The following is a 12,716-nucleotide window of genomic DNA, read 5'->3' on the forward strand; positions in this document are numbered from 1 at the left end:
GTCTGATTGGCTGGCCTCCCTGTCGAGGCGGTTATGAAACTGGATGTCAGAGTTCGCCATGTTGGCTCTTTCAGCGCTGTGTTCAATGCGATGCATTCAGGCGCGTTAAGTAAGTGAGCCGCTCAGAAAGCACACGGAGCTGAATTTAAATGACTTAACGCTCTGCTACAGGAGAGCGCTGAGCGACTTTTAAAAATGGAGAATAATAATGATTTGCTTGTTAGTGTTTGTGAGGTGATGGTTGATGAAATGGCCCCGTGTGAAGTTACTGTCCCCTGCTGGACCTCGCTGAGTTCGGCGCTCTGTTTGGACTGAACCTCATATCTGTCTGTGTTTAATACCGACAATACCGACGTTAATAATGAACATTATGAATAATATTAATACTACAAGCCTAATAATAATACATTAATAAATATAAAACAGCTCTACATTTAAAAAGAAAAATGAAATTAAATTATACAAATTCGAAAACAACCATTTTCACATTATTGTCTACATGCATCATCTCAAATAATTACAATGTCATTTATCAGACCCTTCGGCGTTGTCTTTTGAAGAATTAAACCTGCCAGACCGAACGCAGGCTAACAGTCAATCAATCAATCAATCAATCAATTAATTAATCATATATATTTTCTATAGCGCCCGATATGCGCTTCACAAAATCTACTTCAAAACAAGAAAATATCTAATTGTAAGGCTGGTCGAACAAAATAAGTCTTCAGTGTAATTTTAAACAAAGAGCGCTTTCCAGGATTTAAGATGCTTTAGAGAGACAGAATATTGGAATTTGCCGCCGAAACTGGGGGATAAAACTGCCTGTGATCAAAGTCATAACGTATTTGGGAGAAAAGAAAACGGATCATCTCTGATTTGCAACGTTTCCATGGTTCGGCCCGGCCACTGCCGTGTGACTGGTTAAAATGATGTTCAGCTTTTTTTCTGCTGCTTGGTAATTCAGTCCTGAGGCAGCTGTAGCAGAGTGGCGCAGCGGAAGCGTGCTGGGCCCATAACCCAGAGGTCGATGGATCGAAACCATCCTCTGCTAGCTTGTTTTTCTTCTGTTAGCAAAGTAGTTTTTTTAAATATTAACTGAAGCAATTAATTAATATTACATATTGTAATCAAGGATGATATAATGCGCAAAGATACTTGTCTCATAAGAGCTGAAATAAATTATAGCGCGTTGATATTATGTTACTAACGGATTGTTTAGAAATGTACGTAATTATATTACAACTATTCTAAAAAAGAATGTTATCTCGAAAAAGGAGGCTTGACAAGCCGAAATTGCTCAGCTGGGAGAGCGTTAGACTGAAGATCTAAAGGTCCCTGGTTCGATCCCGGGTTTCGGCAAACAACTAGGTATCTCCTAGTTCCATGCTCCCAGTCTCTTAGTTCCTCACCCTTTTTATACCTCAAAGCCCTTCTAATTCCAGGTGTGTACAGGTACCTGCAATTGTTTGGGGCGGGACCTGAGGTCCGTGTGCACAGTGCTTCTGATAAACAAAACAAAAAATACTTTAATTACGAACTCCGTTTCACCCGTGCACCAAACAGAACAGACAAATAATAATCAACACAGCAAAAACACAGTGCAAAGCAAACAGAAAATTATGAAAAGAAAAAAAACGATCTAAATAAAATATTCACACAATACTAATTAATACGTGCAGAAAATAAATAAATAAACACAGGCATATGATTCCCAGCCAATACAACTGTGTTTATGCCCACGTTTCAAATAATGAAATTTCTAAAAGCAAATCGTATTGTTTTATGTTTTCTTTACTTTTAAAGCTGAGAATCAAACACACTTCCGACAACTTCATAGCCCTGCTGGCTACGAACAAGTATTGAGTCGGCTGTTTCCCATGACCCTGGTGATACCCCGTGTTTTCCTAGTATCAGCGTCGGCATTACCATGTGTTTGGCATGCTTGCTGTACACTCTAGCATTGCATAACAAGCTGCCATTACAGCTGGACTTCGTGGCGCAACGGCAGCGCGTCTGACTCCAGATCAGAAGGTTGAGTGTTCAAATCACGTCGAGGTCAAAGCCGCCTTTGTTTTTATTCCGCACTATTTCATTTTTTAACGTGTTTGAATTTGACTGTTTCCGGACATTTATTTATACAATTTAGCCTATACAACATATTGGTTGTATAGCGATCAAACAGATATTTATTATATTGCGATTCATTTGTATGTTTCATTTGATACAGCACAATAAACTAAAGTGAATCCGAAATTACTGTTGACCAGTCTTCATTGACACAGTTGGGTAATAAAGTCATATTAACACTTCCTTGCATGAGATAGTTAAAATGTGTGTAACCTTTCAGTAAGTATTTTAAATTCATTTGGGAAGGTTTAAGATTGTGAAGAAGTTTAAATATGCTGCGCATTTGCGCATTGGGAACTTTGCATAATGACGTTTTTATTAATGCCACTTTCTTGCGGACAGTAGTCAGGGTGATGATACAAGACCAGAGCCAATAAACCTGTTATTTGCTTGTCCTTTCACTACCATATTCTATTGTGCTTGTTCAGAATACGCGTGAATCCTGAAAACATCTCGTTAATATTTAAACAAAGCCAGCAGTCACTTTATTGATCACCCTGTGGATTAACCGCTATTGGAATACAGATGATTGTGTTAAAGATGTTAATAGACTTTCTATGTACACGTTTTAGAGCTAAGCGTTTCTTGAGGCAGTTCAAGCGCGGCACTTTCAGGCAACCAGTTCCAGTGTTTGCCTTTTGGACTTACTCTGGAAGGAATACAAAAAAAAAAATTGTTGAGAACCGCATTTGGGAGAAAACTTAACAGTTTCGAAAAGCATTTGTAAAGGCAACGGATTCTATTATGGTGTTGCCGAGCTGTTGAACGTTTTTCATTACAGGTTTACTGGATTGCCAAAAAGAATGCTATCTCGAAACATCAGTCTTGTCACGCCGAAATAGCTCAGTTGGGAGAGCGTTAGACTGAAGATCTAAAGGTCCCTGGTTCGATCCCGGGTTTCGGCAAACAACGAAACGATATTGGTTTTGTATTATTTTGAACTAAAAAAACAGAGCACATTCATTCTTCAGCGTAATTGGATGAAATAACAGCGTATCAGAGTGCCATTTTCTAATGTTATTAAGAAATGCAAAAAACATCGTCCCTGGGTGGCTTGAACCACCAACCTTTCGGTTAACAGCCGAACGCGCTAACCGATTGCGCCACAGAGACCAACCTGTTAAGCAGCCAAAGCATACGGGAGTGATGAGCAAGGCGAGATGCTGCAGAACGTGATCGGGGGAGCAGAACTCATCAGAACCTGAGATCACATCTAAGAAGAAAGCAACACGGGGCAGGAAAGTCTATGTAATCGATTATGGAAGCACAGCATATGTCGTTTTGTTAGATAACACCCTGGGAGACAACAGAGCAGTGTGTGTAAATAGCTACAATGGAAACCATATACTTACGACTTAATTTTGATACAGAACTGTGGTCATGTGTAATCTGTTTTCATTATGATAAGAAAACTACAGTTCAGTGGATTATATTTGGAATCTTTGGTTCTGTCATTCACTTTTTTCTCAAATAAGATGACAAATTAATAGCTCAGTTGGTTACAGTGAAAGACACCTCGAAAAGACAGCCCGGCTAGCTCAGTCGGTAGAGCATGAGACTCTTAATCTCAGGGTCGTGGGTTCGAGCCCCACGTTGGGCGTCCTTTTTAAATACAAATTGAAGATGTTTCTTCGAGACAACGGAGCAAAGTCTGATTCTGTTCACATTGTATACAGTATTGCAACAAAATTACTTATTGGTCATTGTCAAATAGCAATTGCTATTGTAAAAAGCATGCATCGTTTATAGCTATAACGAAATTGAAATAAATAATCTTACTTTTTTGGGTTGACTTCAATCCGTTTCTTTTTTTTAGAATTGTCTTAGCATCATTCATGGAGCATCAGTTGGTATGTGCGTAATAAACCCAATCGGGCCTTGATACGACCCCCTAGTGTGTGCTGAAATAAATAATGCGGTTTTCTACATTAACAAACGCAGCTTGTCACAATGGCCGAGTGGTCTAAGGCGCCAGACTCAAGGACTCTGTCGTTCTAAAGAATTGTGTGTCCTGTTCTCTGAATGGAGGCGTGGGTTCAAATCCCGCTTCTGATAGTTGACTTTTACTTATTTTTAAAAATAATAAATTTCAGCACTCAATACCATTTTAATTTCCATTTTAAATCGGACTAAAATAGTGTTCCTAACACAGATTGCATTTTTGTTGTAAACAGACTAATTGTTAACGTCAATGAAAAATATTTTGTGTCCAAACATGTTATTTAACTTGATTGTTTTAAAATTCCAAATAACATATTACTTTGAAAAACATCTCCGTCGACCACTGGATCGTGGTCTCAGGCTGGGATGTGGACCATTGAGAACAGTATAAACCATCTATTACTAGACGCAGCTTACAGGAGAAATGCCCTCGTTTAACATGCTAGGATGATCGACTTCGGCATTCTCCAACTGCTGTTTACATTTTCTAACACGTTATGAGGAAGAACAATATATTGGTGTCCAAACATGTGTTATTTAATTTGATTGTTTTAATATTCCAAATAACATATTACTTTGAAAAACATATATATTTTTTAATACAGTCCTATTTGAGTATTTAAAATATGGTTATATTCAAATGCCAGCAACGGTGTGTTAATTTAACGGAGCGCCTAACGCCGCTCGGAACGTTCGCATTTTTAAATCCTAACGGTCTCTCCTCAGCTGAGCGGAATGTTCACGAGCCGGTTGCCTAGCAGCGTCTTCCCCTCCTTCTCTGCCCCGCCGTCTCGCCCTCTCTCGTTGCTCCAGCTAGGAGTTCAAATTTAGCTTCGTTATATTAGCGCAATTCTTTACTTACTTTTACAAATTAGCTTATTAGGGACTTCGTGTTTTTAAGATGGTTCAGGTGCAGTCCGGACAGACTGACTGGAGCATCATTACAGTATACCGCACTGCGCTCAGCTTTGTGTGGCCGCTGATACACAAAATAATGAACGACTGTTTAAATAAATCACATGTATTGCTTTTTAATGCTAAATATGTATCTGGTATTCTAAGTATTATCAACAAATAATAATTCAGCTCTATTCATATTCAGAATGTAATACAGTATTAAAACTATCAAACTGACTGGAAACATGGAACACATTAATTGCGATCGATTCGATACCAATAGGATTACATAAGAGCTGTTGTGTATAGACAATGTCAGAAACGCCGAAATGAACACGGACGGTCTTTATTAAGGGCTGACTCGTTTAGATGTTCGAGAGATCTAGGTGTACTGGACAAATCTACTGGATTTTTTTCCAAATCGTAAGTGTACCGCCTGTGATAATACATTTAAAACTAAGAAAATGCACAAGCCATACAAAAAAAAGAGTACAGTATCTTACAAGTGATTGTGCTTCAGCTCATGTCATTAATGTGATTTCTTGTCCTAGCCATTTGCAATATGATGGTAAAACTACTAGACAGTTACAATTGCGCATTAATGAGCGAACATAAAAGTTCAATTAGGAGAAAATATATTCATCCACCACTAGCTAGACATTTTGTAGATGCCAAACATTCCGTTTCAGATCTTAAATTCTGTGGCATACAAACATTTTCAAGATCGCAGTGGTGGTAATGTCACGGGTGACGAATGTGTTGATTATTATTTTATTCAGTGTTATCACTTATGATTTTTGAATTTTAATTGGATTGGTTTTCCTTTTTTGCACAGTTTGTTTATTTGAATTAGTGTTTTATTTTTGAGCATTAGATGCATTTTAATGTGTATTTGTTCACTTAACCATACGTCATCCACTCTCTGGTCCAGACCTCCTCTTAGGGCTCCTGTCCAGACGCCTGTTCATAGGGTGCTGCGCTTCAGCTGAAGTCCTCAGGAGAGATCCTGATTTCCTGACATAAACCACGAACGCAAAGGTTCTTGTCAGTACCTCTTTTCAAATGTCTTCAATCGCCAAATTCCGCAGTCCTCCCAGAGTGAGTCTACGAGAAAAAATAACAAAACAAAACTGACACTGTCCGTGCACAAAAAAAACCCCAACCACTCGCTGTCTAATCTCGTCCTCTTTATTTTCGTTTACTTCCCTCAGCTTCTCTCTCTTTCCTATTCCGGTATCTCCTAGTTCCATGCTCCCAGTCTCTTAGTTCCTCACCCTTTTTATACCTCAAAGCCCTTCTAATTCCAGGTGTGTACAGGTACCAGCAATTGTTTGGGGCGGGACCTGAGGTCCGTGTGCTCACTGCTTGTGATAAACAAAATAAAAAAATACTTTAATTACGAACTCCGTTTCACCCGTGCACCAAACAAAACAGACAAATAATAATCAACACAGCAAAAACACAGTGCAAAGCAAACAGAAAATTATGAAAATTATGAAAAGAAAAAAAACGATCTAAATAAAATGTTCACACACGATCTAAATAAAATATTCACACAATACTAATTAATACGTGCAGAAAATAAATAAATAAACACAGGCATATGATTCCCAGCCAATACAACTGTGTTTATGCCCACGTTTCAAATAATGAAATTTCTAAAAGCAAATCGTATTGTTTTATGTTTTCTTTACTTTAAAGCTGAGAATCAAACACACTTCCGACAACTTCATAGCCCTGCTGGCTACGAACAAGTATTGAGTCGGCTGTTTCCCATGACCCTGGTGATACCCCGTGTTTTCCTAGTATCAGCGTCGGCATTACCATGTGTTTGGCATGCTTGCTGTACACTCTAGCATTGCATAACAAGCTGCCATTACAGCTGGACTCCGTGGCGCAACGGCAGCGCGTCAGACTCCAGATCAGAAGGTTGCGTGTTCAAATCACGTCGAGGTCAAAGCCGCCTTTCTTTTTATTCCGCACTATTTCATTTTTTAACGTGTTTGAATTTGACTGTTTCCGGACATTTATTTATACAATTTAGCCTATACAACATATTGATTGTATAGCGATCAAACAGATATTTATTGTATTGCGATTCATTTTTATGTTTCATTTGATACAGCACAAGAAACTAAAGTGAATCCGAAATTACTGTTGACCAGTCTTCAATGACACAGTTGGGTAATAAAGTCATATTAACACTTCCTTGCATGAGATAGTGAAAATGTGCGTAACCTTTCAGTAAGTATTTTAAATTCATTTGGGAAGGTTTAAGATTGTGAAGAAGTTTAAATATGCTGCGTATTTGCGCATTGGGAACTTTGCATAATGACGTTTTTATTAATGCCACTTTCTTGCGGACAGTAGTCAGGGTGACGATACAAGACCAGAGCCAATAAACCTGTTATTTGCTTGTCCTTTCACTACCATATTCTATTGTGCTTGTTCAGAATACGCGTGAATCCTGAAAACATCTCGTTAATATTTAAACAAAGCCAGCAGTCACTTTATTGATCACCCTGTGGATTAACCGCTATTGGAATACAGATGATTGTGTTAAAGATGTTAATAGACTTTCTATGTACACGTTTTAGAGCTAAGCGTTTCTTGAGGCAGTTTCAGGCAACCAGTTCCAGTGTTTGCCTTTTGGACTTACTCTGGAAGGAATACAAAAAAAAAAAATTGTTGAGAACCGCATTTGGGAGAAAACTTAACAGTTTCGAAAAGCATTTGTAAAGGCATCGGATTCTATTATGGTGTTGCAGAGCTGTTGAACGTTTTTCATTACATTTTTACTGGATTGCCAAAAAGAATGCTATCTCGAAACATCAGTCTCGTCACGCCGAAATAGCTCAGTTGGGAGAGCGTTAGACTGAAGATCTAAAGGTCCCTGGTTCGATCCCGGGTTTCGGCAAACAACAAGACTATATTGGTTTTGTATTATTTTGAACTAAAAAAACAGAACACATTTATTCTTCAGCGTAATTGGATGAAATAACAGCGTATCAGAGTGCCATTTTCTAATGTGATTAAGAAATGCAAAAAACATCGTCCCTGGGTGGGCTTGAACCACCAACCTTTCGGTTAACAGCCGAACGCGCTAACCGATTGCGCCACAGAGACCAACCTGTTAAGCAGCCAAAGCATACGGGAGTGATGAGCAAGGCGAGATGCTGCAGAACGTGATCGAGGGAGCAGAACTCATCAGAACCTGAGATCACATCTAAGAAGAAAGCAACACGGGGCAGGAAAGTCTATCTAATTAATTATGGCAGCACAGCTTATGTCGTTTTGTTAGATAACACCCTGGGAGACAACAGAGCAGTGTGTGTAAATAGCTGCAATGGAAACCATATACTTACGACTTAATTTTGATACAGAACTGTGGTCATGTGTAATCTGTTTTCATTATGATATTAAAGCTACAGTTCAGTGGATTATATTTGGAATCTTTGGTTCTGTCATTCACTTTTTTCTCAAATAAGATGACAAATTAATAGCTCAGTTGGTTACAGTGAAAGGAACCTCGAAAAGTCAGACCGGCTAGCTCAGTCGGTAGAGCATGAGACTCTTAATCTCAGGGTCGTGGGTTCGAGCCCCACGTTGGGCGTCCTTTTTAAATACAAATTGAAGATGTTTCTTCGAGACAACGGAGCAAAGTCTGATTCTGTTCACATTGTATACAGTATTGCAACAAAATTACTTATTGGTCATTCTCAAATAGCAATTGCTATTGTAAAAAGCATGCATCGTTTATAGCTATAACGATATTGAAATAAATAATCTTACTATTTTGGGTTGGCTTCAATCCGTTTCTTTTTTTTTAGAATTGTCTTAACATCATTCATGGAGCATCAGTTGGTATGTGCGTAGTAAAACCAATCGGGCCTTGATACGAGAACCCTAGTGTGTGCTGAAATAAATAATGCGGTTTTCTACAATAACAAACGTAGCTTGTCAGAATTGCCGGTTGGTCTAAGACGCCAAACTCAAGGACATTGTCTTTCCAAAGAATTGTGTGTTCTGGTCCCTGAATGGAGGCGTGGGTTGAAATCCCACTTTTAACAGTTCACTTTTACTTATTTTTAAAAGGAATAAATGTGTTCATTTTACTATAAAAGATTGTTTTAAGGAAATCAACAGCTAATAACAAACTCTTGTCAGCACTCAATACCATTTTAATTTCCATTTTAAATCAGACTAAAATAGTGTTCCTAACACAGATTGCAATTTTTGTTATAAACAGACTACTTGATGAAGTCACTGAAAAATATTTTGTGGCCAAACATGTATTTAACTTGATTGTTTTAATATTCCAAATAACATATTACTTTGAAAAACATCTCCGACTGCCACTGGATCGTGGTCTCAGGCTGGGATGCGGACCATTGAGAACAGAATAAACGATCTATTAGTGGAAGTAGCTTACATGAGAAATGCCCTCGTTTAACAGGCTGGGATGATAGACTTCGGTATTCTCCAACTGCTGTTTACATTTTCTAACACGTTATGAGGACTAATACAAAGTTTGACACTTTCCTTGTAAGTGGGGGTAAGCACAAGTTATTTTCAGATGTAATGTCTTTATTTAAGCTCAATCTAGTCCTGCGTAGTGCAAATCACATTACTGTTTAAAGTGTTCTTAATTTGTTTTAACATTAGCAGTGATCCATTTGAAATTTGCTTAATGATTTAAACAACTGAACTTATTGTCAGCTCGGTGCTGAGAAGAAAACACTCCCACTCCTCCTGGTGGATACCGAGACAAATCCCTTCAAAACAGTTTCACTCTAGAAATGATCCTTGCAAATATAGTCTTATCTTTTATTGGCAGACCGTCACCCCCAGCTGGCAAGCTCTACTTCATATGATACAATGACTGGGCAACAACGAGGTGTTACACAATACAAACTAACTTGAGACAGCCAAGCCGTTAAAGCATACCTTAAGTTTGTCATGTGATACAAAAGCAAGTTTTGGCATTTTTGCATTGCCTGCCTCGTCAAAGAAGCTCGAGCCACAGCACACAGCGCTGCTGCATCGGGACACAGAGGTGGATTTTAAAGCGACTGAATCAACGAGCTGAGACTACTTTTTGAAGAAATTGAAAACATGCCTCTCGTCGAAATATTTGCTATTTAATTAAAAAAATGTTTTGAATTTGCAAATGGCAGACTACAAAAAAAAAAAAAAAGATAATCTGAATTGCTCATATCAAGCTGCGATGTAGCCTATGAGAATCGCTAACACAATTCGAGGGAAATTAGCTCAAATGGTAGAGCGCTCGCTTAGCATGCGAGAAGTAGCGGGATCGATGCTCCAAATAGTTTTAACGTATCTGCGTATTTAGTCCCAACGCATTATGGATTCTTTGTAACAGAGACGCCCGCCCTACATGTGTATTTTAAAGCACATTCTCCTAATTTGTAATATTCCCCAGACTGAAAAACTGCAGTGCGCCGTCCATCGTATGTCTTCCGAGAAACACAAAGGGAGATTATTTATTTATTTATTTATTTATTTATTTATTTATTTATTAGCAATTAAAGAGTTTGTGTTAATTGAGAATAAAAATTAATGGCTTGAAGTTTGCTTTCATTTGTAACGTGTTTATAATGAAATATTGGTTCTTGTGTTTTTACCAATCATTGTACGGTATACTATCTACTGTTGCATGTCCATGGTTTTGTTTCACAGCTTCCCATATGGTCTAGCTGTTAGGATTCCTGGTTTTCACCCAGGCGGCACGGGTTCGACTCACGGTATGGGAACGTCCTTATTATTGTCATTTTGTTACAGAACTGTGGTCATGTGTAATGTGTCTTAAATATGATAATAAAGCTACAGTTACTCGATATATATATATACAGAATGATGCAAATGTATTTGACTCTATTCACATTCCCATCGCGTGGAACCATCGCAGTTTGTTTTTAAATTATATTAATCCCTGGTCAAGACAAAGTCTCTCTGGGGTGGGACGATCATTAGAATGCGGATTTAAGGTCTCCGGTCCCATCATAGAAGCAAGATAGTTTATTCACAAATAAATACCTACACATTTATTTATGTTTCTTTTGTTGTTAAATTAACACATTATTGCATTCTGTCATGTCACGCTGTGCACTCTAGGATTGCATAACAAGCATGCATTACGTCAGGGCTTCGTGGCGCAACGGTAGCGCGTCTGTCTCCAGATCAGGTGGTTGCGTGTTCAAATCACGTCGAGGTCAAAGCCTCTTCATTTCTATTCCACTTTATTTCATTTTTTTAACGTGCCTGGATTTGAATGTCTCCGGACATTTATTTATACAATTTATTGATTATATAGCGACAAACAAATTTCAATCAAGTTCCAGTCTCTCTGCCATTATCTTGCGCTGCTGTGTTTGGTCAGGTAAAAAGGGCGTGACCAGAGCGGTATGGGCAATCCCGTTAGGTAGCTTGCATGTCAATCTCTCCTTCTTTTCTATTTATACACCCAGCACTGCTTCCGCCCTTCGTCTGTGTTTGTTTTTGGTCTGTGTTTGTTTTTTTGTTGTTCGCTCCTTTCACTGCAGGTCATTTCTCTGCTCAGCGCTGGTAGACAGTATCAGCTATTTTCCTACCTGCTCAGGTGATTCTTTTCATCATTCAGCTTTTGTATTTTTCTGCAGGAGCTCCAACTTTAGTCTTCTCTGCTCCCTCCAGTCTCCAGCGCAGCTACAGCGCCGTTCAAAGCGCAGCGTCATTCTCAGCTTGCTCTGCGTTTTCATCAGAAAGACTGTTCCGACGTCACCGCTGCACTGCAACTCTTTAACACCGGCGCCTACAGACCATGGTTACCACGGCAACGCCTCATCGAGTGACTACTGGGAGTGGTAAGTTGCCATGGCGACCAGGCAGCTTTAACAGGCAATGCGAGCCTGTGCCTCACTACTGCAATCTTCTGGCTCCTGCTGCTGCGCTTTTGCAACATGAGAGCTTCAACTCGCCGAATTATGACATCTAAATACTGCAGGCTCCTCTTCTAGACCTACGTTAACTTACTTATATCATCACTAACTGTTCTAAAGCAAACGTTTTATCCATAGACAAGGATTTTAATCGCAATAACCAAATATATGTTACTCTGCTTCACTGAAGCCAAAAGTTTCAATTCCAATCGCAACCTCTAGATGGCAGCATAACACCACAAACTACATAATTTAAACTGATTTGCTATAGCTGCGAATCTCGCACACTCCAAACTTTCTATCAATTCCTGCAGTTCGTTGTCTTTCCGAGGGATTCTCAGTCCCGTCCTGCCTCAACCTCTTTTGCTTCATATATTAACTTGATTATTTCAAATCAAAACCCCTCCCTTCGAGGATCTGGTCATGAAGCCATGCTTATCAGCTTTCTGAGATGTTAAGAATCCACTGTCACATTAATTTTCCAGCTTCCTTGCATCAGGCCATTCCTGCAACCTTCTTGTTCCCGGATTTGCACTTCCTCATTTGCCCCCAACTTCATCAAGGCACTTAATACAACTTTCAAAGTCCATTTCATTCAATTTGAGCTTCCAGGCACATACGGAAACTATGTCCTACGATTATCAACATTTCAGTCAAGAGTACTCCAACACCGCAATAGACAATACACTCTTAGACTGCTCCTGATCAAATCAATAGGTTTTGCAGCAGCCTCCGAGCAACGCATTCTCATCCTCTCAGGTTCTGCAGAGGCCTCAAATCTACGCATTCTTCATCTCTGCCCAAAGGCAGACC

At 39.1% G+C, this 12,716-nt stretch overlaps 7 non-coding genes across 7 annotated transcripts; 6 read left to right on the forward strand and 1 right to left on the reverse strand.

Moving 5' to 3' along the window:
* The first annotated feature begins 1,286 nt into the window (after nucleotides 1–1,286).
* On the forward strand, nucleotides 1,287–1,359 carry trnaf-gaa (transfer RNA phenylalanine (anticodon GAA)). The gene has a single exon. It is a non-coding gene; the product is annotated as a tRNA-Phe (tRNA).
* A 628-nt stretch (nucleotides 1,360–1,987) lies between these two features.
* Nucleotides 1,988–2,059, forward strand: trnaw-cca (transfer RNA tryptophan (anticodon CCA)). The gene has a single exon. It is a non-coding gene; the product is annotated as a tRNA-Trp (tRNA).
* A 900-nt stretch (nucleotides 2,060–2,959) lies between these two features.
* On the forward strand, nucleotides 2,960–3,032 carry trnaf-gaa (transfer RNA phenylalanine (anticodon GAA)). Its single transcript has one exon. It is a non-coding gene; the product is annotated as a tRNA-Phe (tRNA).
* Nucleotides 3,033–3,654: 622 nt separating this feature from the next.
* On the forward strand, nucleotides 3,655–3,727 carry trnak-cuu (transfer RNA lysine (anticodon CUU)). The gene has a single exon. It is a non-coding gene; the product is annotated as a tRNA-Lys (tRNA).
* A 4,082-nt stretch (nucleotides 3,728–7,809) lies between these two features.
* On the forward strand, nucleotides 7,810–7,882 carry trnaf-gaa (transfer RNA phenylalanine (anticodon GAA)). The gene has a single exon. It is a non-coding gene; the product is annotated as a tRNA-Phe (tRNA).
* A 135-nt stretch (nucleotides 7,883–8,017) lies between these two features.
* trnan-guu (transfer RNA asparagine (anticodon GUU)) lies at nucleotides 8,018–8,091 on the reverse strand. Its single transcript has one exon. It is a non-coding gene; the product is annotated as a tRNA-Asn (tRNA).
* Nucleotides 8,092–11,129: 3,038 nt separating this feature from the next.
* On the forward strand, nucleotides 11,130–11,201 carry trnaw-cca (transfer RNA tryptophan (anticodon CCA)). The gene has a single exon. It is a non-coding gene; the product is annotated as a tRNA-Trp (tRNA).
* Nucleotides 11,202–12,716: the final 1,515 nt, after the last annotated feature.

The sequence above is a fragment of the Acipenser ruthenus genome, chromosome 32, assembly GCF_902713425.1.
Source record: "Acipenser ruthenus chromosome 32, fAciRut3.2 maternal haplotype, whole genome shotgun sequence".
Classification (NCBI taxonomy): Eukaryota; Metazoa; Chordata; class Actinopteri; order Acipenseriformes; family Acipenseridae; genus Acipenser; species Acipenser ruthenus.